The sequence below is a fragment of the Ursus maritimus genome, unplaced genomic scaffold (assembly GCF_017311325.1).
Source record: "Ursus maritimus isolate PB19 unplaced genomic scaffold, ASM1731132v1 scaffold_10, whole genome shotgun sequence".
In the NCBI taxonomy this organism is placed as follows: Eukaryota; Metazoa; Chordata; class Mammalia; order Carnivora; family Ursidae; genus Ursus; species Ursus maritimus.
The window spans coordinates 35,280,570-35,303,509 of NW_024423344.1; the positions used below are offsets into that span (position 1 = coordinate 35,280,570).

The window sequence follows — 22,940 nt, forward strand, 5'->3', positions numbered from 1 at the left end:
TCTTATGTCTACCACTGCCCCCCCAATCCAACAATCATCTTATTTTGACTTGCCCAAGAGGCATGAACTGTTTCCTGATTTTAAAAATCTCCATTTTGAGAGTGTTTGAAGTTCACCTTTTCTGTATAGACACAAGAGAAATCACTAAAGCTCTGACAATACACATCATAATCTAATGTGCAGATGTCTGCAAATATTAATGAGCAAAGGTATTGAAATTGTCAGAGAAAAACATTCTCCCGTGGTTTATATCATATAGTCTGCTTTGAAATTATGCTATATTATCCCAATAAAAGCCTGGAGACACAGAAAATAAAGACACCCTAATCTATAAAGCAATGATCAGCTTTCATAATTAGAACAATAAGCTACTAATTCTTTTTCTACTTTGGGGAAAGGCAAAAAGGAAGAAGTGATATTTGGATGGGTAAGGGGCAAAATGAGGCCCCTGCATGCTGCAAGGTAAGAGTAAAAGCCTATAGGAATGTTGGAGAAAGTACTTAAGGGAGATGTGAAGATACCAGAGACCATTTTTATCTGTTTTTTAAAAATTTTGCCTGGGTTATCATGAACCTAATTGCCAAAGAAAATGGTTATGCCAGCTCATATCTGACGAGGAGGTAGAAACAGCCAGCCTCAACTAAGAGGAGTGCTGGGCTATCCTGGACCAATAAGAATTTCTTCCCTCATAAACACCGTGGGAGAGCCACGCTGTGCCTCAGCAGTCTCCAGAACCTCCCAAGAAATGTTTATTAATTGCACAACTATTCTTAGGGAGTGCAGTCCATTAACTGACTTGGAATTTCAAACTCATGTCTTCCTCTTGATCACCACTAGCTTGACCAAGCGTGTGGCACAAGCCTGGGGAATGAACGGGAGAACCCACAACAAACCAACCACACACCAAAATTCATTCTCCTAAGTTTCAGAAGCCACTGGCCTTCACTGGACCTCCTCCCCACCAGTCATGGGTGTCAGAGGAGCAAACCCTCAGTCTGGGTCAGCCTGTTCTAACAGCCCAGTGTCAGAGTTACCAAACTCTGAAGATATGAGGAAAGTGTTATTGAAAATAACTAGCATTCCTCTATGGGTAGTGAAGTGGGGGGTGTTGTCATTTTCATATTATTTCATTTGATTCACAAGACATATCTATGAGTTAGCAACAGCAGATATCACATTCACCAATTAGCAAGTGAAGAAATCAAGGCAAGAAGAAATTGAGACTTTTCATGCTTGTCAGTGTCACTCAGCTCTGACCAGCCATTAAAGGTATTTTAAGGTCATATGGAGATTAGAAACCAGATACCCAAACTCATAATTTAAAGATTTTTGGCCAAGTTAATTGTTCTCTTCACAATGCTACTCAATTCTCTTCAAAAAGAAAAGTTATTAATTCCACCTTAATTCCAGGACCTATTCTAGGTTCTGATGAGTCCATCAATTCCACCAGAAAACACAAAATTAAAAAGTTAGACAGATAAATCAATAATTACATGACTTGTACTGTGGATTATAATAGAAGTTTATAAAAGATGCTGTGGGGAACACAGTATAAAGAATTCTTCATTTTGTCTGAGGATATCGAAGGTAGTAATGTTTGAGCTACTTCTTAAAACCTAAGTAAGAGTTCCCAAGGCAGAAAAGAGGCAAGAAAAATCCTTACAGAAAAATTAAGGTAAATAAGGCACAGAAATATTCAGGCGAATAGTATTCTAAAGAAATGGCCAGTGGTTTGGAGACACTAAGTTGAGGCTAGGTTGGGAAGGGCCCTTTATAGTAAGTTACTGAATTAAGTCTTAGCCCTGTGGGCCAAGGGAAGCTATGGAAGGATTCTCTTTTTAAAAAAAAGTGAGTAAAGACTGTTATCAATAACCCATTAAGTGTAGAGTGCCAGGTTGCAGACATCATTCTACTAGCATGCTGACTAGAATTGAGAACAGCAAGGCTCCTTTTGCTTATTCTAACCCATTTTCTCCCAAGATGACATCACCATTCACCTCCCTGCCCCCACTCTATCCAGGAGGCATCAAATGTAATTGAGCATCCATAGCAAGGGCTATGTTTGCAGTGAATGAAGGCATTCATTCTGGCTTCAAGATCTCCATTATAATTGCATGAAGCTTTCATTGTGGGCCATATTCTGAGACTGTACTCAGTGCTGGCACTAGAAGAACTGCCTGGAAGAGCCAGCTGCCAATGTCATGGCCAGCTTTTATGCACAAAGTGAATGGGAACTTAAAAAAAAATGCAACGCCCATTATCGCGATTCATCTTCTTCCCATCAGCATCAGGATGTCTCTGATTACATTGTCTGGCTTTCGGGGAAGAGATCTAGGACAAGGTTGAAGGGATGGGGTTGTCGCTACAGAGTCAGGGGCTCTCCTCTGAGGCTCCAGCTGTAGACAGCCACGCTCCATGCTGACAGTCGAGCCAAGGTCTTCCCAAATGATGGCTGAAAAAGCCATTATAAAGCAGAATATGAACCCTGGAGCCTACTGCTCCCAGCAGGAGTAGAAGCAGAGAACAGTAGGAGCTGACTTTAATTTTCTTTTCTCTGGTAGCAAAGCAAGGAGAAAAAAAGAGTCACAAACATGAGGGAGAGCAAATGGGAGATCTTTATTCTGAGCCACTATATTTCCTGGAGGCTGAAAACTCTAAAAGGTAAGTTCACATGAAACACTGTTTGGCATTTCACCTGGTGTGTTCAAGAACCTCAGGTGCACTGATTTTTAAAATATAGCCATCTTATCTGTAGACAGGGAGAGATTACCTTGCCTGAAACCTTTCCACTAAACACTGGGGCACTGGGTGCCTGTACCTGTGAGGACCCAATCACAACAGTAATTTATTATAGGGACTTGACCATACAAAGTGAAGGTTGCTGGGAAATAGTTTCTGCAAGGCTGTTGTCTTTGCATCTGATCCAGGAGCTTGATGTCTGCAGGCCATGCAGCTGGGAAGAGAAGACGGCCGTAAAGTGGGGAGAGAGAGGACAAACTAGAACCTACGTAGAGTCTCTCATGGTCTCCTGCAAGAGAAAATGGATCCTTCCTTACAGGGATAAACATACCTGGCCTAGGAGTAAGAGAAGCTGAAGGAGTGTCCAGGGGGAAGGTTTCGCAGCTATGGGTCTGGTTGCTGCCCCACACCAGTGTGTAAGAGCTACACAAGCACCAGATGACCCTGGCCTGACTTTCTGAGCACAGAAACAATATGGCTACTGTTATTACAATGGTGACCCTCAAAGCTTGTGCAAAAATGTTTCTTGTGGCCCACCTTAACCAAAAGCATATAAGGAAGAGAATTGTAGGAAATGCAGCCCAACCTAGTCAAGTCAACAGGTTGCAAAGCCACCATGTGCCTTCAGAACTAATCTCATGACTCTAAGTGGAAGGCAGATGACATACAGGTGTCATGTTAGTTTCTTAGGGTTGCTGTAACAAAGTGTCAGAAATGGGTAGCTTAAAACAACAAAAATTTATTCTCTCCTAATACTAGAGGCTAGAAATCCAAAATCAAAGTATTGTCAGGGCCATGCTTCCTCCAGAGGCCCTTTAGAGCCTTGGGAAGAATCCTTCCTGGACTTTTCTAGTTTCTGGTAGTTGCCAGTAACCCTCATTGTCCCTTGGCTTATGGCAGCATAACTCCAATCTCTGCCTCTGTCCTTGCATGACCTTCTCCCTCATGCCTCTGTGCACCTTTTCCTCTTCCCATAGGGGCACTAGTTGTACTCAATTTAGGGCCCACCCTAATTCAGTATGACCCCACTGTAATATAACTAATTATGTCTGCAAAGACCTGGTTTCTAAATAAAGTCACATTCTGAGGTTCTGCATGGATATGAATTTTGTAGGAAATGCTATGAAAGCCGGTACAAATGTCATGAGGGAAAATCTAGATGGGGAAATGAACGGAAATCTTAGAACAGAGAATTTAACCAACAAATGTGGCACTTATAAAAGGAACAGCCTCATTCCAAAGAATTATGTGTTCAGGAATTTAGTTTGGGCCTAAATCTCTTGACATTGGAAGACAGGTATATTTAGAAGACTGGAAGTCATACACTTACTGTCTTGTCATTTATCTTATTTATTTCCTCATGGGAATACCATATTGTTATTCAAAAGAGAAAATGTTGATTCAAAGAGATCCCGTAACATGCCCAAGGCTATGCAGTCATGAAGCAGTGGGGCTGGGATTTGAACTCAGGACTGTCAGCTTTCATAGGGAGTCTTTTATTACCCATTTTATGTAATAATAAATAATACTTGCTGAAGTGAATATTAACAAACTTCTACAAACCATGTCTTACTGTCCTGCAAGGCTTATATTAAATTTTATGTCTTCTTTGAAGACTCCCCTAATTCATCTGGATTAAAATTAGTTCTTTTTCTGACTTCCCGCATTTAGGTCACAATTTCACTATTGCAGTCATTCCATCGCATTATAGTTATCTATTTGCACATCTGTTTCCTGTCTCATGGGAGGTACTGTGTCTTATCATTGCAGTATTCCTGTACCCAGCCTAGTGTCTGGCACATAATGGGAACTCAAGTCTTAATTGATTAAAGTTCTTCAGAGAAGAAACACTGCTTTCTAAAAATTTCTAAAAATGTTGTGTCTATATCCTCCCCCAATATACTATTTTCAGACTTTAGACTCTGAATTTCTCTGTTATGCCAAATGAAATACTTCTCCTTCAATGCAGAAGTAATTCTACTTCGGCTTTTATTTCTTTCCCTTTTCTGAAAAGATATAAAATACCTAGTCTTGAAGACTTTAGAAAAAGAAGCAGGTAATTTTGTATGTTCATTTTTATTTTCCTGGTTAATAATCTCAACTCCATAACCTAATTTTATGGTATTTTTTGAAACCCTGTTAACTATACTTATGAACACACATAAATGTTTTTCATTTCACTTTTATTTTTAGGTCACTTCATAATCTAAAAAAAATTCACATTAACTCCAACCATGCTTTCTGTTCTATTTCTTCTCATGCATCTTCTTCATTTCTTGTTACTTCACTCATATTTCTAGGAACAATCATCTGCTTTCATCAGACTCGCTCAGTAGCTTCCTCGGGAAACGGATCACCATGAAAACTACACCAAAGAGGGGGAAAAAGGCAAGATTTACTCAGGGCCACCGCGTGATTCCCCAGGACCTTTCAGCAACTACATTGTATTCTTATTTACCTAGTAGCCTTCTATTTTCTCAGTCCTGTGTTATCTACAATAGAGGCTACAGAGTCAGAAAGGGCCAATTTATTTCAGCTCATGGCCAGCTCTCATTTCCTTAAATGTTTCAATCCAGACCGAGTGATGTCCTACATTTTGGCCGCTCCAAGTGTGGTGTGCACAACAGCAATGGCGGCAGCACCCAGGAGCCTGTTAGAAATGCAGAATCTGGCCCCTCCTCACACCTACTGTATCTGATTCTACATTTTGACAAGTTTTCCAGCTGGTGTGTATGTACATTAATTTTGAGACACACATCCCTAGATAATTGGAGACAACAGGGAGTTAGAAGAAATAACTGTAGATTGGCATAAAAAAAACTTAGGTTGGAATCCTGACTCCTCCATATCTCTATCCATGTGAACTTTGGGAAATCACTTGGCATTTCCATTTTTATTTTCCTGGTTAATAATCTGACCCTCAATTTCCTCAGCTGTGTATGAAAACTGTAAGGTAGTCCAAGAGCCACTTACATGAGATTCTGAAGTCCTACTCCATAACTACTGAATCAGAATTTCTCAGAGATTTCCATTTTTAACAAGTTTCCCAGATGAGTCTTATGCACACTTTAATTTAAGGGTCCCTGTTATCAATACACATAGGAAACAATCTTTTCTCTCTTGACATCAATGCTAGTGAGTGACATGAAGCTCAGCTCTAGTAACACAGAGGACTGGCGACTTGAATAATTTTCTTATTAAGTTGGCATCTGTACTGCATTTCATCTTCCTTCTTTAGCCTCCACCATAGGTGAAGAAGTGGTAGTCTTACCTTAAACTGAATCATCACAGGAGGATTGCTTTATGGAAGAACTACAAAGACTGGCAGTCATTCCAAAACATTCTGCCAAGACAAAGGAACATGGTGCTTAGTGAGTTATTATTATTACCAGTGGCTATTCATTGCTCTTCTGATTTGTCTAAGAATATCAAAAGGTTTCCAGGGAGATGTGGCTTCCCACTTTCTATTTCACAAGATATTTCTACACCTGGCAGTTAAAAAAAAAAAAAAAGCTGAAAACCAAATGCTTCCTTCTCACTGCGGTGCAAGCTTTCTAGATCAAAGAAATCCCTTCAGTAGTCCTATACAATTAAGTTAGAGAGCAAAATGATGGGAATCAACATTTGGTGAGCCTCTCCTACGTGCCAGGCTCTGTTCTAGGTGTTCTATATCCTGGGAACGGGGGATTTCTTTGTTGCACGTTACAGACGATGATGAGAATGAGTACTGGACACATTACATATTGTTATATAAGTTTTATTCTGAGCTTTAGTTAGCTCATTAAGGACTCAAAAAAAGCAAAAACACACACAAAAAGAGCTAATATTCCAAGAGTACTTAACTTACAATTTACTCACCATCTAATCTCATTCACGATTCTCAATCTTACAGTATCACACAACTTCATTCATGGAATATTGCTTAGTGCTTGCTCTGCTCTCTGTGCCCCTGATACCCAGAAGGAGAGGGAATTACACAAGTACTAAATGATGGCAATGTCCATGAAGATTGCCGCACATCCTGCTTGAGAATGGGGTTGAAACTACCTGAGATGGAATAAGAAACATCATGTCAGGAAAGGGTTCTGCAGGGGCGCCTGGGTAGCGCAGTCGTTAAAGCGTCTGCCTTCGGCTCAGGGCGTGATCCCAGCGTTCCGGGATCGAGTCCCACATCGGGCTCCTCTGCTGGGAGCCTGCTTCTTCCTCTCTCACTCGCCTGCTGTGTTCCCTCTCTCGCTGGCTGTCTCTCTGTCACATAAATAAATAAAGTTTAAAAAAAAAAAAAAAAGGAAAGGGTTCTGCAAATTTCCAAAGAAGGGAGCGCTGGTATTTGGCTGAGGGAGATAGACAAGGCATGGAAAGATTCCTAACATGCTGAGATGGGGGGTTGAGGATTGCAGGAGAAAGATCAAATAAGCAAATGTCAAATGTTTGGAGGCAGGGAAACTTAGGATCTATTCAAGCAAACAGGAGGATCCCATTTGGTTGCAACCCAGCAGATATGCCAGGAGAGACCTGGGAAGCAGGGATATCCCAGAAAGCCTTGAATGACAAGCCAAAGAGTGTGTCATATATGCCGAAGTTTTTTGAACAGGGGAGAATTTGATGACAGTTACACGTTAAAAATCTTTCTGGGGGTGCCTGGGTGGTGCAGTTGGTTAAGGGTCCGACTCTTGGTTTCAGCTCAGGTCCTGATCTCAGGGTCATGACATTGAACCCCGCTTCAGGCTCCATGCTGAGCATGGAGTCTGCTTGGGATTCTCTCTCCCTCTCCCCCCCCCCAAAAAAATAAATAAAAAATCTTAAAAAAATAAATAAAAATCACTTTGGTAGTAGTGTATAAGTAGTGTATAAGGAGGAGAAAAAGAGACTGGGGGCAGGGAAGGGAGCTGCAACCAAACCAAAGCCCCTGGACAAATGAGGGTGGAAAAGGCTGTGAGAAATTGCTGTGGAGCAGAATGTAGGCACCATGCTGGAGACTGAACATCAGTAGCAAGGAGGGCACCACACACATTAACAGTGAGAGGCAGCACTGACAGGCCAGCTGGGATCCTTGTCACCAAACACCACATTTGTATCCAGCTTGTTTCGTTACCTAACCTCTCTGAGTCTACAATCTTGTTTGTAATGAGGGAAAAGTAACTTTACGAGGCTGTTGTGAGGAGCACCTGAGTGAACATGTAAGATGTCTCATTGAGAGTGGTCCTTATACTGTGGCTTCCCTCTCTCCCTGTGTTCTTTACTCAGAATACTGAGCATGGACCGGTATAACTGACATCACCCAGAAATATGGTAGAAATGTAGACCCTCAGTCTGCACTCTAACCTACTGAATCAGAATCTGAATTTTGGCATGATCCCCAAAGATGTAAATGCACATTAAAGTTTGAAAAGCATTACCCTCTGTAGTCCTTCTGAAATGCTCCCCATCCAGGTCCCCCAGCTTCTCTTTGTCTCCTTAACCTTGACTCCCATTCTCTCTTCCCCTTCCCATCCTCCAAGAAGAAATGGAAGAAAGTGAGGGAAAAAATGAAAGGGAAAAAATATAGTAGAGCCTAGAAGAATGTCGTATGACTACAACATAACAACACTAATTTTTTCCTTTTGTTAGAACTGTCACTACAAGACATTTTAAAAACAGTTCTGAACAGTTAGCTTCAAAAATGTTTGAAGAAAAATGACTTTCAAAGACAAATTCAGTTGGTACTTTTTCCGGTGTGTTTGTGGGAAGTGAGGGCTATCTCATCATTTTATTGGCATACCTATAGTCACGCTTTTAGAATGACTGATAAAAGGAAAGGCAGTGCTCTAGTGACAGTAGTAATCCAATTTTATAAGGCAACAAGCAGGACCTGTGGCTGAGAGAGGAATCTTTGATTTTGTGAATGAAGGATCAAACTCAGTCCTGAATGTCTAGGCGTTTGGCCACCATACAAACCAAAGCTTTTAGACTCTTGACATTGTAAAGCAACAACACGGTAAAGGATCAAAAGATGGAGATTTCTCCACAAGTAAGAGCTAGGTCAGCCTCTGCCAACACAGGTTTTCTCTACATAACATCCACAAGCACAGGGAAGCTCCTAAGTTGGTGAGCCAATGGCTCGAGGTAGCAAAAGCAGACATCCTGATTCCAAGAGAGAGGACAGTACCATGATCTCTAAGGCCCATGATTACAATTTGTGATGAGAAAACGAGAGCCACAAAACAAACATCCCTGGATCAACATCTCAGAAATTCATCCAACATGGACTCAGGCCTCCCTACCAGAACAGTCTTCAACATACTTTTCAAAATGCCTGAGAATACCTTCCTGAATCTCCCAACCCTGATATGAATCTGCAACTGACAGAACATTGCCTGATTTTATTTCAGCATGGATAAGTGAGGAATACATGGATTTAAAAGTATATGCAGTTGATTGGATGGTCTATCACATTCGGCATAATTTCACATTATTACTGAAAACACTATTGTGATAAGGAACAAAGAACTAGAAAGGTGACACTCTTTTTCACTTCCTAGCTGAGCTCTTAAGCAAGTTAAAAGCTAGATTTTAAGTCCCCATGTTGTTATCAATAATGATAATTAATTTCCAATTATTGAGTAATTACTTTCTACCACACACTGTTCTTGCAAAATGTTACTGTTAAAGATGGTAGATAATTCCCATCTTACAGATGTTGAAACTGAGCAGAGAGAGGTTAATATCTTGTCAAAAGATACACAACTGATAAAAGATGAACCTGAGCCTCATATTTATATCTTTCTGACTCCAAAGTCCTCTATCTACTCACATTGCCTCCAATAATTCACTCCACCTTATTGCTCCATACTTTCGTCATCTGTGAAATGAAGACTTTAGCTATATGGTCTTCTGTGTCCTTTTCTGGATAATCTTTGATCCTCTGTGACCTTAGGTTAGTCAATTTATGTAATGTAGAGTATTGTGATGCTCAATTTTATGTGGTGACTTGGCTAGGATATGGTGTCCACCTGTTTGGTTAAAACTAGATGATACAATGAAGATATTTTTTAGGTGTGATTAGTATTAACAATCAGTTGACTTTAAGTAAGAATTATCCTCAATAATGTGGGTGGGTCTTATTCATTCAGTTAAAGGCCTTGAAAGAAAAACTGTAGTTCCATAGGCAAAAAGTAATTTTGCCTCAAGACTATAACATAGAAACCCTGCCTGAGTTTCCAGCCTTCCAACCTACCCTACTAATTTTGGACTCAAAATGGCAAAATCAATTCTTACCTGATATTCCAGTATACCAGCCTGCCCAGCCCATTTTAGACTTGCCAGCCCCCTCAGTGCGGGGGAGGGGAGGATGTTTAGAGGCAGCTGCTTAGAAAACTGTGAGAAATTCCAGTTTTTTATAAGATCTGTGATATTTTGTTGTAACATCCTAAAAAAACTAAGATAAGGGACAAAAAAACTACAAGATAGACAGAAAACAATTAACAAAATGGCAATAGTAAGTCCTTCCATATTAACAATTACTTTAAATATAAATGAATTGAATTCCATAATCAAAAGACATAGAATGGCCGAATGAATTTAAAAAAAAAAAAATCTATATGGTGTCTATTAGGACTCATTCTAGATTTAAGGACACACATAGGCTGATAATGAAAGGATGGAAAAACATACTCTATGTGAATGGTAACCAAAAGAGAGCAAGAGTGGCCATACTTAAATCGGGGGCGGGGGGGAGGGAGGATTTTTTCTGTCTTATTTTTGACAAAAACTGTCAAAAGAGACACAGTTAAGACATTATATAATAATAAAAAGAGTCAATTCACAAGAAAATATAACAATTATATATGTACCCAACATCAGAGAAATATGTAACTAAATACATAAAGCAAACATTGACAGAACTGAAGAGAGAAATAAACAGCAACACAATAATAGTAGATGTCAATACTCCACTTTCACTAGTGGAGAGAATATCCAAATAGAAGATCATAAAGGGAACAGAGGACTTGGACAATACTAAAGGCTAAACGGACCTCATAGACATATAAAGGACATTTCACCCAATAACAACAGAATATACCTTCTTTAAGCACACATGGAACATTTCCAGGATAGGTTACATTTTAGACAAAATAAGTCTTAACAAATTTAAGGAGGTTGAAATCATACAAGCATCTTTTCCAGCCACAATGTAATGAAACTAAAATTTAATGACAGAAGTAAACTGAAAAATTCACAATATGTGGAAATTAAACAACACACTCTTGCACAAGCAATAAGCCAAAGAAGAAATCAAAAGGGAAGTTAGAACAAATCTTGAGACAAATGAAAACAAAAATATAGCATACCAACATGTATGGGATGCGGCAAAAGCAGTACTGAAAGAGAGCGTATAGTGACAAAGGCCTACGTTAAAAAAGAAGAAAGACCTCAAGTAAAAACCTAACAATACAACTCAAAGAATTAAAAAAAGAAGAACAAACTAAACCCAAAGTTAGCAGAAGGAAGGTAATACTAAAGATTAGAGCAGAAATAGAGAACAGAAATATAATTTAAAAAATCAACAAAACTAGGAGTTATTTTTTTAAAGATCAACACAATTGACAAACTTTTGGCTAGACCGAGAAAAAGAGAAAAGACTCAAATAAATAAAAAAGAAATTAAACAGAAGCTATTAATAACCAATGCCACAGAAATAAAAAGGAGCATGAGACAACTATAACCAATTATAAACCAACAAACTGGATAACTTTGAAAAAATTGATAAATTCCTAGAAACATACAACTTAGCAAGACGGACTCAGGCAGAAATAGAAAATCTAAACAGACCCATAACTAGTAAGGAGATTAAATATCTATATAGATATCTATATATGTATCTCATATATCACCATAAAAACATTCAACAAACTAGGAGTAGAGGGAACGTACCTCAACATAATTAAGGCCATATATGAAAAGGACACAGCTAACATCCTACCCAACAGTGAAAAACAAAGCTTTTCCTCTGAAGATCAGGAGTAAGACAAGAATGCCCACTCTCACTACTTTTATTCAGTGTTAAATTACTGAAAGTTCTAGCAATGAGGCAAGAAAACAAATGTCATCCAAATCAGAAAGAAAGAAGTAAAATTATCTCTGTTTGCAGATGACGTGATCCTATATGTAAAAACACAAACAAACAAACAAAACCCTAACGATTCCACAGACAGAAATCGGTAGAACTAATAAACGAATTCAGCAAAGTTGTAGGCTACAAAATTAGAAAATAAAAATCCGTTGTGTTTTATACACTAACAGTGAACGATCCAAAAGGAAATTAAGAAGGCAGTTCCGTTTACAATAGCATCAAAGGAAGAAATACTTACGATTAAACTTAACCAAGCAGATGAAAGACTTATACACTAAAGTCTATAAAGCACTGCTGAAAGAAATTAAATAAGACACAAATAAATGTGAAGATATTCCATAATTGTAGATTGAAAGACTTAATATTGTTAAAATGTCCATACTACCCAGTATGATCTACAGATTCAATCTCTGTCAAAAACCCAATGGTATTTTTGGGGTTTTTTTGCAGAAACAGAAAAAATAAAAACGATCTTAAAATTCACATGGAACCACAAGGCCTCCAAATAGCCAAAACAATCTTGAGAAAGAACAAAGCTAAAGGCTCACACTACCTCATTTCTAAACATATTACAAAGCTACAGTAAAATTAATTAAAGCACTATGGCAATAGCACAAAGACAGATATATAGACCAATGGAACAGAATAAAAAGCCCAGAAACAAACCCCTACCCATACGGTGAACTGATCACCAATAAGAGTGGCAAGAATACACAATAGAGAATGCATACATTGAATTGTAATTAAAACATTTTTAAAAAGAGAATGCATAATCTTGTCAACAAATGTGTTGAGAAAATCGTATATCCACATGCAAAAGTATGAAATTGGACTCTTCTACCATACACAAAAGTCAACTAAAAATGGATTGAAGACTTCACTGCAAGGCCTGAAACTATAAAACTAGAAGGAAGCTTAGGGGAAAAACTTTGTGACACTGATCTTGGCAATGATTTATTGTTATGACACCAAAAGCATAGGCAACAAAAGCAAAAATGAGTAAGTAGGACTATCTCAAATGAAAAAATCTCTGTTCACAGTGAGGAAAACAATTGACAGAGTAAAAAGGCAACTTGTGGAATGGGAGAAAATAATTGCAAAATGTATATATCATAAGGGTTTAATATCCAAAATGTTCAAAGAACTCCCACAACTCAATTGTGGAAAACAAATAACCTAACTTAAAAAGGGGCAAAAGACTGAAATAGACATCTCCCCAGAGAAGACCTACAGATGGCCAACAGGTACATGAAAAGAAGTTCAACATCATTAATCATAAGAGAAATGCAAATCAAACCCACAATGAGCTATCACCTTATACTTATTAGAATGGCCATATAAAAAGAAATAAAATAACAAGTGTTGGTGAGGATGTGGAGAGATTAGAACCCTAACATTATTAGTAGGAGTGTAATATGGCACAGCCACTATGGAGAACAGTACGGAGGTTCTTTAAAAAATTAAAAATAGAACTATTATATGATCCAGTGATCCCACTTCTGAGTATCAAAAAAATTAAAATCAGGATCTCCAAGAGATATATGTACTCCCATGTTTATTACAACACTGTTTGCAATAGCCAAGACGTGGAAGCAACCTCAGTGTTCACTGACTGATGAATGAATAATGTGATTTATACATACCATGGAATATTATTCAGGCTTCAAAAAGTAAAGAAATACTGTCATATGCTATGGCATGGATGAACCTTGAGGACATTATGCGAATTAAAATAAGCAAGTTCCAAAAGGATAAATACTGCATGATTCCATTTATACGAGGTATGTAAGTAGTCAAACTCATCAAAGCAGAAAGTAGAATGGTGATTGCCAGGGGCTGGAGAGGAAAATGGAGAGTCACTGTTGAATGGGCATAAAGTTTATCATGTAAAATGAAAACTTCTAGTGACCTTTGTGCTTATAGTTACCAATATTGTAATATACACTTACAAATTCATGAGAAAACTGGTCTCATGCTTTTTACTATGATTTTTAAAAATAGATATATTAAATAGAAAGTGAAATTAAATTAGTAGAAAGAATTACAAGCACAGTTTTTGCTTCTAGACCTATGGCTGTCCACAGTCGAAACCATTTTTGGTTTTGTTTTTCAAAATATATTCCACAATTTTTCATGGTAACTTCCTCCATTATCCTTAGAAAATTTTTCTTTAAAGTGCTCCTAACTCTATCATGAGATACAGCATTTGTTTCTTGTCCTAAGTCTAAATGTGTGATTTGGTACTTGGCCGTGCCCTGAGGATTCGTCCTCTATCTTTTCTTGCCTGTACTATAAAATTTGTTAAATGGCTCTGAGACTTTATCATGCTATAAACTACTAAAATTCCTTGGTATTGACCAGCAGATTGATGATCCTTAAACTTCATTATAAAATAACCAATTCAGTCAGAGAGGTAGTTATCTTCTCAGGTTTTTGTTTTTTTTTTTTAAAGATTTTATTTATTTATTCGACAGAGATAGAGACAGCCAGCGAGAGAGGGAACACAAGCAGGGGGAGTGGGAGAGGAAGAAGTAGGCTCATAGCGGAGGAGCCTGATGTGGGGCTCAATCCCGGAACGCCAGGATCACGCCCTGAGCCGAAGGCAGACGCTTAACCGCTGTGCCACCCAGGCGCCCCTATCTCCTCAGGTTTTTATTTTCTTGTAATAATGCCCTTCTATTTCTATGACCACTCCTTTGCAGGTGAACCCTACTTTATCCACTCACCTGACCCAGTGGTTCTGTTCAATACAGTGGTTGTTCTATACAACTACTGAACCCTCATTATTTTTCTTCACCATCCTCCCCACTTGTAGATTCCCCCACTCATCTCTTAATTACCATGACTTTATTGATAGGTCCCAATCTTACAACTACAATTATTTTGTCTTTTTAAAAATTCTAATTTTTAAAATTTAGATTAAATTTTAAATTTAATTTTGATAATCCATCATACCCCCAACTCTGCATAGCAAGCCATCATCACCCCCACTTTCTATAATATCCCTTAACAGCGCTTCCAGGCTGCAAGACTCCCATATCTAAAACCTTGATCGCTGATTGCTTTTTCTCCTTTCTTCATCCACATCCTGCCAGTCCTCAAGTCCTGGTAAATCTTCTCTCATAATTTTCTCTGTCCACTACCTTTTCCATTGTCTAATACACCAAGATCTCCCTCTTGGACTGCTGCAGTGGGCTCTTCCAATTTCCCTGAGTGTCCACCTCCCATCTATTCACATAGCAGCAAGAGTAGCCCTTTCAAGATGCAAAATTGAACATGTCGCCTCCAGGTTAAGAATATTCCAATGCCTTCTTATTGTTCTCAAAATAAAAACAAAGAACTCAGTATTATCTGACGCCTGCCTTTCTGTCCAGTCTCAAGTTAGCAACCTCTACTAGTCAACTTTCACTTTCTTGAATGCATGCTCCCTGCTACCACAGGGCCTCTGCAAATGCTCTTCCCATTGTCTTGAATGCTTTTCTCCCTTTCCTTGCTTCCCTCAGCATAGCTCAGTCCTATTCAGGCCAAAAATCTTTTTTTTTTTTTGTCAGCCTGCACACAGATCTACCACCTGGACCAAGATAAATGGTGAACAGTATACCTTGCTGCTTGGGCAAATTCCCTTCCGTGTCTAAAATAGAAGACATCTTCTAACTTGGGTTATTATTCACTTTCATTGCAAACCTTATTGAGATCATCATTTTATATCATAAACCTTTTTTTAAAGATTTTATTTGTTTATTTTTGATAGCGAGAGAGAGAGAGACAGAGAGATAGAGAGAGAGCATGTGCACGAGCCGTTGGGCGTGGGGGGGAGCAGGCAGAGGGAGAGAGAGAAGTAGGCTCTCCCAGGACCCTAGGATCATGACCTGAGCCAAAGGCAGATGCTTAACTGAGCCACCCAGGCCCCTATCATAAACCTTTTTATATCAGAAACCCAGATATGTTTGACAATAATTCAACAAACATAAGATATAGTAAAAAAAAAAAAAAAAAAAAAAAAAAAAAAAAAAAAAAAAAAGGTTATCAGACTACCCTCTTCCCCACTTCAAGTAGCCATGTTTGTTCTAGGTTTTCCTGAGCAGGGAAAATGAATTGGGGGATGATTGGGTGATTTTTCCCTAAACTTCCTGGTCTTCTCTTGCGCCAATTCAACTTTGTTTTGTTATTCTTGGCTTTTCGCCTCATGAGGAACCAGAAGTTTATAAGCAGATCTAGGAACTAGTGGTTTTCATCCTGGAACTCATCAACCCCCAGAAGATAAAAGCAAAATTGCATGAATACATGCATTTTTTTCTTAGGAGAAGGTTAATAGCTTTCATGAGATTTTGAAATGAATCCATGATCCAGAGGAGATTAAAAAGTCCCAGTTTCAATGGACTTGGAATGTAATCAAGTCACCAATGACATATTGCTTCTGCCACCAGAAAGGGCCAGTGATAGGGCACAGCACAGTGGCCACAGATCTATAAAAAGAAGAACTTGAACACTTAACTCAGGAGCCCCTGTCTTATCCCCATCTTTTAATAGTTAAGATATGTTCAGTAAACATGGATGAAGGATTTAAGCACTGATGATACATCAGAAATTGAATTATAATAACACCCACCACGACTTATTGCAAGTCTATGTACGTAGTAAGTGATTCATGTTCTTCCATTTGGTATCAGTTCTTCAGGTGGGTATGATTTACCCCAGCATAAGATGAGAAAACTGAGGCTCAAATTGGCTAAATAATGTGTTCAAGATAACAAACAAGCTGACATACTGCAGTATGAAAATTAGAGCCCAGGTCACTCTGAAAGCCTCTACAGTAATACGGCCAGCTAGGAATGGCCTTCCAGACCACAGGCTTGGCTCTTCAAACCTCCAGTCATCCCAACTAAAACTGGAAAGGTGGAACAGCTCATGATTCTTCAGGCAGGGCAAAATAAGGCTAATTTTAGAAGTCTAATGAGAAAGGATTAAGATACTTCCTGTTAGACAGTCAACACAAGTGCCTCTCATTAGCAGCAATAAAAAAACCAGCTTGTATGGTCGGCAAAGGAAGCAGCCTCAGCTTTCTTTTGTGAGTCTCAGCTGGGTTGCCCCGTTAAGAAGCTTAGCCTACATACTCACGTTCATAGATCCTCTAAATCAAAACCTTTTCAAAAAACACCCAGGAGTGATCCCTAACTACCAAGGAGTAAGACATATCCTCTCAGGAAAGAACACTGAAGAGTTTTATCTGAATGCCGGTAAGGTTCATCTATTCAAGAGAAAGCCATCTAGAGAAGTGATTTTATACAATTTGTGAATTTTATTACATGCCAGCAAACTTTTATGGACACCTTTTCTATGCAGGAATTGTGCACAATGCTGCAGAAGAGGCAGAAATATATAGGGCGAGATCACTGTCCACTGAGGATTCCTAGTTCATTGGGAGAGACAGATACACACTCCATACACACAGTCTGGCAGACCGTAGTATGATTCAAAATCAATTTTCAACCAAAATGCAAGAGGAGAGCAGGACAGGGAAAGAGCAGACAGGGAAAGTCTGTAAAGGGCTTGTGGAAAATTTGGGCTCTTTGGATTAATAAAAGCAAGTAAGACATTGATAGGGACTAACATCCCAAAAGCATAGAAGAAGGTGTTTATGTATCTGGAAAAACAATAATAGCCCAAGGAGGCCAGAGAGTAGAATGGCTCTGGAGAGTCAAGAGAACACGGGGCAGTCGGCCTGGGAAGATGGTTGGAAGCTAAGTGCGCAGGCCCGTTGTCAGGCCCATCCTGTAGACCCATGCTACTCAGACTGTGGTCAAAGGAAAAGTGGCCTCAGGAATGCCTGGAAATTTGTTAGACATGCAAAAGCCCAGACCCCACCCTGGGCCAACAGCATCACAATCTGCATTTTTACCTGATCGCTAGGTGATTCATAGATGAATTGTGCTTTGAGAAAGACCACTGAAAACAATGGGGAACCACTGAAGGTTTCTAGGGGAGAGGAGTAATCTGACCTTAGCTATGCTTAGGAGTAATCCGACCTTAACTGTGCTCAGTAAAGCAGCATGGGGAGCACAGAAAATGGCGATTCAATAAACAGCTTTTCAGTGACCACGTTCTTTGCAAAAAGATGAACAGTTGTCTTCTGGAATGATGATTATTAAATGATATTCCTGTAGTCAGAGTTTCATCACTTCTGACTTTGCGGTAACTCAGATATCAATTTTTTTAAATGTAATTTATTCATTGGATGGGAAGATGAAGAAGGAAAACTTGGTTGTTGCTGCAAAAAAAAAATAGATGTATTTTTCACTTTAATTCTTTATCTGGAATCTATGTAACCATGCTGCTTGATTTTAGATGGTTCAAATTTTTTAATACTACTGAAATCTGAAAGCCAAGGACCCTGTAATATGAGATAAAATTAATCAGGCAGACTCAGAGCCCTAATTCCAGAATAGTCTATGGCAACTCTCATACCCTCCTCCATCCCCCAAACACCCATTTTGAGATAACCAGGATCATTTTCTTCATTTCCTGCCCAGACAGCTGTGGAGTGTTGCAATTCTTTGTTAGACAGCTGCAGCATTTCTCCGTAGAAAAGGATACATCTTGTCAAGGATGCAGTTATTCTCAAATTTTTAGCTTATTTTTTAAACAGTGATGTGCCCACCAGATGTAGAAATAGCTTAGCTTTAGAAACCTTAGAGCAAGGCCATAGCTAACGCGCGCATCCCTGCTTGGAGGTCAGAGCTACAAACGCCCTCCCTGGGTTGCTTGTAATCTCCACTGCTTCAGCAAACAGTCCAACCCACTGCTGTTGGAAAATCCTCTGGACTCCTGAAAATAACTCCTTACTAGCTGAGTAAACCTTAACCATCTCCTACAAGCAGATAAGAAAATGCCACACATCTAGAAGGTGAGGAGTAGCCAGTTATAATCCTCAATTATCTCGTCCCTCCACACATCCACAGAACAGCCCTGCTATCTCTGATCTTTACTATGAAACTGCGGAGAGGAGAGAAAGAGCTAAAAGAAGATAAAATCTCTCTCTCTCTCTCTCTCTCTCTCTCTCTCTCTCGTGTGTGTGTGTGTGTGTGTGTGTGTGTGCGGGCACACACGCGCCCATGGGCAGTCATGTAGGAGGGAGACAGGCAAACACATAAAAATTGAAAATTACCTCAGATGACAGTAAAGGAGACAGGACTTGGAAGACGCCAGGGAGCAGAGATGATTAGAGTGAGTAGGCACGTCAGGTGAGGGCTAAGAGGTTAGAATACTTAGATTATTTGGGAAATGTTGGACATTAGGTCAAGGGAGGTTTGTTACTATGCCATGTCCTATAATTTAGATATCACAAATCACAAATAGCACCAGATATGAGGGAAGATTTTCTCCTCTTAAATGACTTCTACTTTCACAATAACCTCTTATTTGGTACTATTTTAATTTTTTTAAGGCTCCTTAGACTTGGCAAAATGGATCCAGAGGCAATTAAAAGTCCCTCTAGTTACTCTGTGAAATTGGTGTTTAATAGCTTTTGGGGTATTTCTCCAAATACAAATTCCATTTGCCCCATTTCTATTTCGAGATCTCTAATAAGCATTAAATTTTGTTTGACAAGGAATGCCACAAGTTAAAGCTACTTCCTCCCTTTGGAAAATCAGTCACAAGCTCTATCCCCTGAGGTGGAGAGGAGACAGTCTTTGTTCATTGTCACAGCCTGGAGGAGCGCAGAGGCAGGCAGCAAGGAGCAACTGGTCTGATGCAGTCAACAAACTGCTCCCGGTACCTACTACAGACCAGCGCTTTTCCCAGGCAGAGGCTAGAAGGAGACAAATAAGGCGTGAACCCTGTCTCACACAGCTTACATATTACGAGAAAGACAATCAAGGAGAGGGTACTTGTAATACAGGTTTATCAGTAGAACAGGGGCAGCTTTTCCTGACCAGTTGGAGGGGAAATCCCTTCAAAAGTTAGTTGTGCTTAAAAGTTCCTTCTGTTGGAGGTTCTGGGTAGTGTAGACACTCAGGCAGGGTTAACCAGCTCTGAGAGCTTGACTAACGAGTAAAGTCATGGCCGTGCACAAGGTGAGTTATCCCAGTACCACATGCCAAATTCAGAAAGGGTTGAGACCTACACTCAGGGTGACCCCTGCAGCACTGGAGAAGGTTCTCATGTAGCCAGTATGTGGTAGCCAGCCTGTGGTTGGTTTACTGGGAAAAGCTAGTGAGGGGGTGCACCACCACCAGGCAGCCTAGAATAAGCCAGACTCCAGAGCTGGACTGCCTGGGCTTAAATCCTGGCTCTCCTGTTCACTAGATATTTGACCTTAGGCTCAATCTCTCTGTGCGAGTTTCCTCATCTGGGAAATGGGGATAATAAAAAACAGTACTTACTTCACAGGGTTGTTAAGAGGAGTCAATGAGTTGATGTGTGTATAGTCTTGAGGATATAGTGCTCAGCCCTTAGAAAGTGCTTTGAAAAGGTTATGTCAAATAAAAGTCAATATCGTGACCTCCATTTAATGTCTATCAAGATAGGGTAGCTGAGCCATAATTTGTTCCAGATAACATCTGCTTTTCCTATGGATGAGATGACCCTTCAATGAGGGAAATGGATCATCTGTCCCAAGTAGCCTCCTGGTATGTTAAAAAAGTTCCACTCAGATTATATTCAAATACAATAGCTCCATGGTCCCCTTTCCCCCAGTTATGGCATAATGAATGGGATACATTTTCCCAAGAAACTCTGGCGATGGTGGGGCTCATCATCTCCCCTCTTCTTTAAAATTCAACCAGAAGTAAGAGGCAGTCCCATATTGAGGGAATAGAGATCCCAAGACCTGATAACAAATTAGCATTAAACTCTAGTCATATCATTTTTTTTAAACTTATTTTATTGAAATTCAATTAGTTAACATACAGCTTATCATTAGTTTCAGAGGTAGATATCAGTGATTCACCCGTTGCATATAACACCCAGTGCTCATCACATCACGTGCCCTCCTTAATGTCCCCCCACCCACCTCCCCTCCAGCAACCTTCAGTTTGTTTCCTGTAGTTACAAGTCTCTTATGGTTTGTCTCCCTCTCTGATTTCGTCTTGTTTTATTTTTCCCTTCCTTCCTCTACGATCCTCTATTTTCTTAAATTCCACATATGAGTGAAATCACATGATAATTGTCTTTCTCTGATTGTCTGGTCATAGCCTTTTATGTGTCCTTCTCTTAAATTCAACATTGAATTTAATTACATTCATTGCCTTTGTCTTATCCCCAATTATAAAACTAATATTTTGTAAATTTTTTGCTTTTCCTGTTCTCCACAGAAGTTAGCAAACAACTCTCCCTCTCTAGGTGACTGATTAAAAAATAAAAATTACCCTTAAGCATACACATTACCCCTGGACTGACAGACTTCTACAAAACTAATTTCCCCATCCTCTTATCAGGGGTCTGTACCAAAGCAGCAGCCACATGGAAACTATTTATAAGCTGCACGGGGCAAGCAAATGCCAGGAAGCGAAACTGGCTGCCTTTAAGATTTCACACAGACATTCCAAGCCCAGAGCCATTTCTTTTTCAAAATTTTAATAATTAGTCACTTTCTTCAGCTGTGACAAAAAAAAAAAAAGGCAAAAGCTTCCTAGGAGGACATTAGGATTGTTATTACGCTCCTTTGTCAGGCAGCTTAATAAGTGTCCCACTGAGAGGGTCAGAAGCCACAGCCCCTCCCAGTCTCACTGCAGATAAAAATTCCAGTGACAGGCGCTGAAGTCCCTGACCCGCAAGTTAACACTCCCCGTTTTTCCAGACAGCCGTTCTCCGGGGTGCAGGCTGGCAATCATGTCAAACGGGGCTAGGACCTGACCACCAGCCTCATTTTCAATTGTGAGTAAAATCAGGATTTGAAGGCAGGTCTCTGAAGATCAGGCGCAATGACATGAACTTGGTCCCCTAATAAATCGCAGCCGAAGTTAGCGTTCAGGAGAGCAAATGCTGTATGACGCCGCTGGCAAGATGAACTCCAGTACGGTCTCGCTTGTCCCCTTTTGCCTCGGCGTAAAACTTTCAAAGAAGTTTAATCAGACTTTCCCAAACTCCATGTTTATCCTTTGTTTAAAAGCAATTTTTTTGTTCTTTTGGGAAATCATCGTACGGATGGCCTCAGGGGAAAAATTTTATATTTTATATTTATTCTGAGGGCTGTTGGGCTTTCACAGGAGCAGAGTTTAGAGTAAAAATCATATGTGGATCTAGGAATTCTGAGTGAAGAAGAACAAAAATTACATACCAAGCCATTTTTGAAAGAGCAAAAAATTACATATCAAGTCATTTTTGAAGTATTTTTAACATTTTATGTTTTCTATCTAGAAATGCTGAAAATAAATAATAATACCTGAAAATTGCGATGTACCTTCTGAATTCGGCTTCAGTGGAGCAGGTGGTACTTAAGAAAGCATCACCAGTAAATATCAAAACCTCACAGAACTATTGATGTTGTACCGCTATGTTCTTCTTAGCCATTTTTAAGTGGGCCAAACGGTATAAACTCAGCATTTAAATCTATAAAGTACAAATAGTTTTTTTTCTGATTCTTAACACAAAGATGTGTACTCACAAAGAAAAATCAATTTGTCAACCTTGCGTGTACATGACATTTTTCATTTCCCCACTTGCTGAGGAGAAACACAATGTGTGCTGTTGAATGAAGTGACATTTACAAGAATTGTGTTGTTTTTTTTATTTACTACCTTTGTCACATTTAAAATTTTAAATATTACGTGAATAAGCCTTCCCTACATATTTGAAATCAAACCAGTAAAATTCCTTGCAAGGAAGCAAAATTTTCACCTATTCAACGCACCCTTTTATGTCTGTTGTCAAAATGATGCATTTAATGGCATCAAAAGGCTGAACAAGTAAAAAATGCAGGCTCTTTGGACAATATTTTACGAATTTATCCAAGTTTTCATTTGCCCTAAACTGACTTCTTTTAATCCGTATCTCATGCCTTTGGGATCTAGCCCGTCCTCAGTTTCATGACCGCATTATTCTAACTGCTGAACTAGAAGTAATTAACAGTTTCACATCATAGAAGAAG

The 22,940-nt window shown here is 39.3% G+C and overlaps 1 pseudogene; it reads left to right on the top strand.

Annotated features, from left to right (window-relative positions):
* The first annotated feature begins 439 nt into the window (after positions 1–439).
* Positions 440–22,940, top strand: part of LOC103677667 — a 110,205-nt pseudogene continuing 87,704 nt past the window's right edge.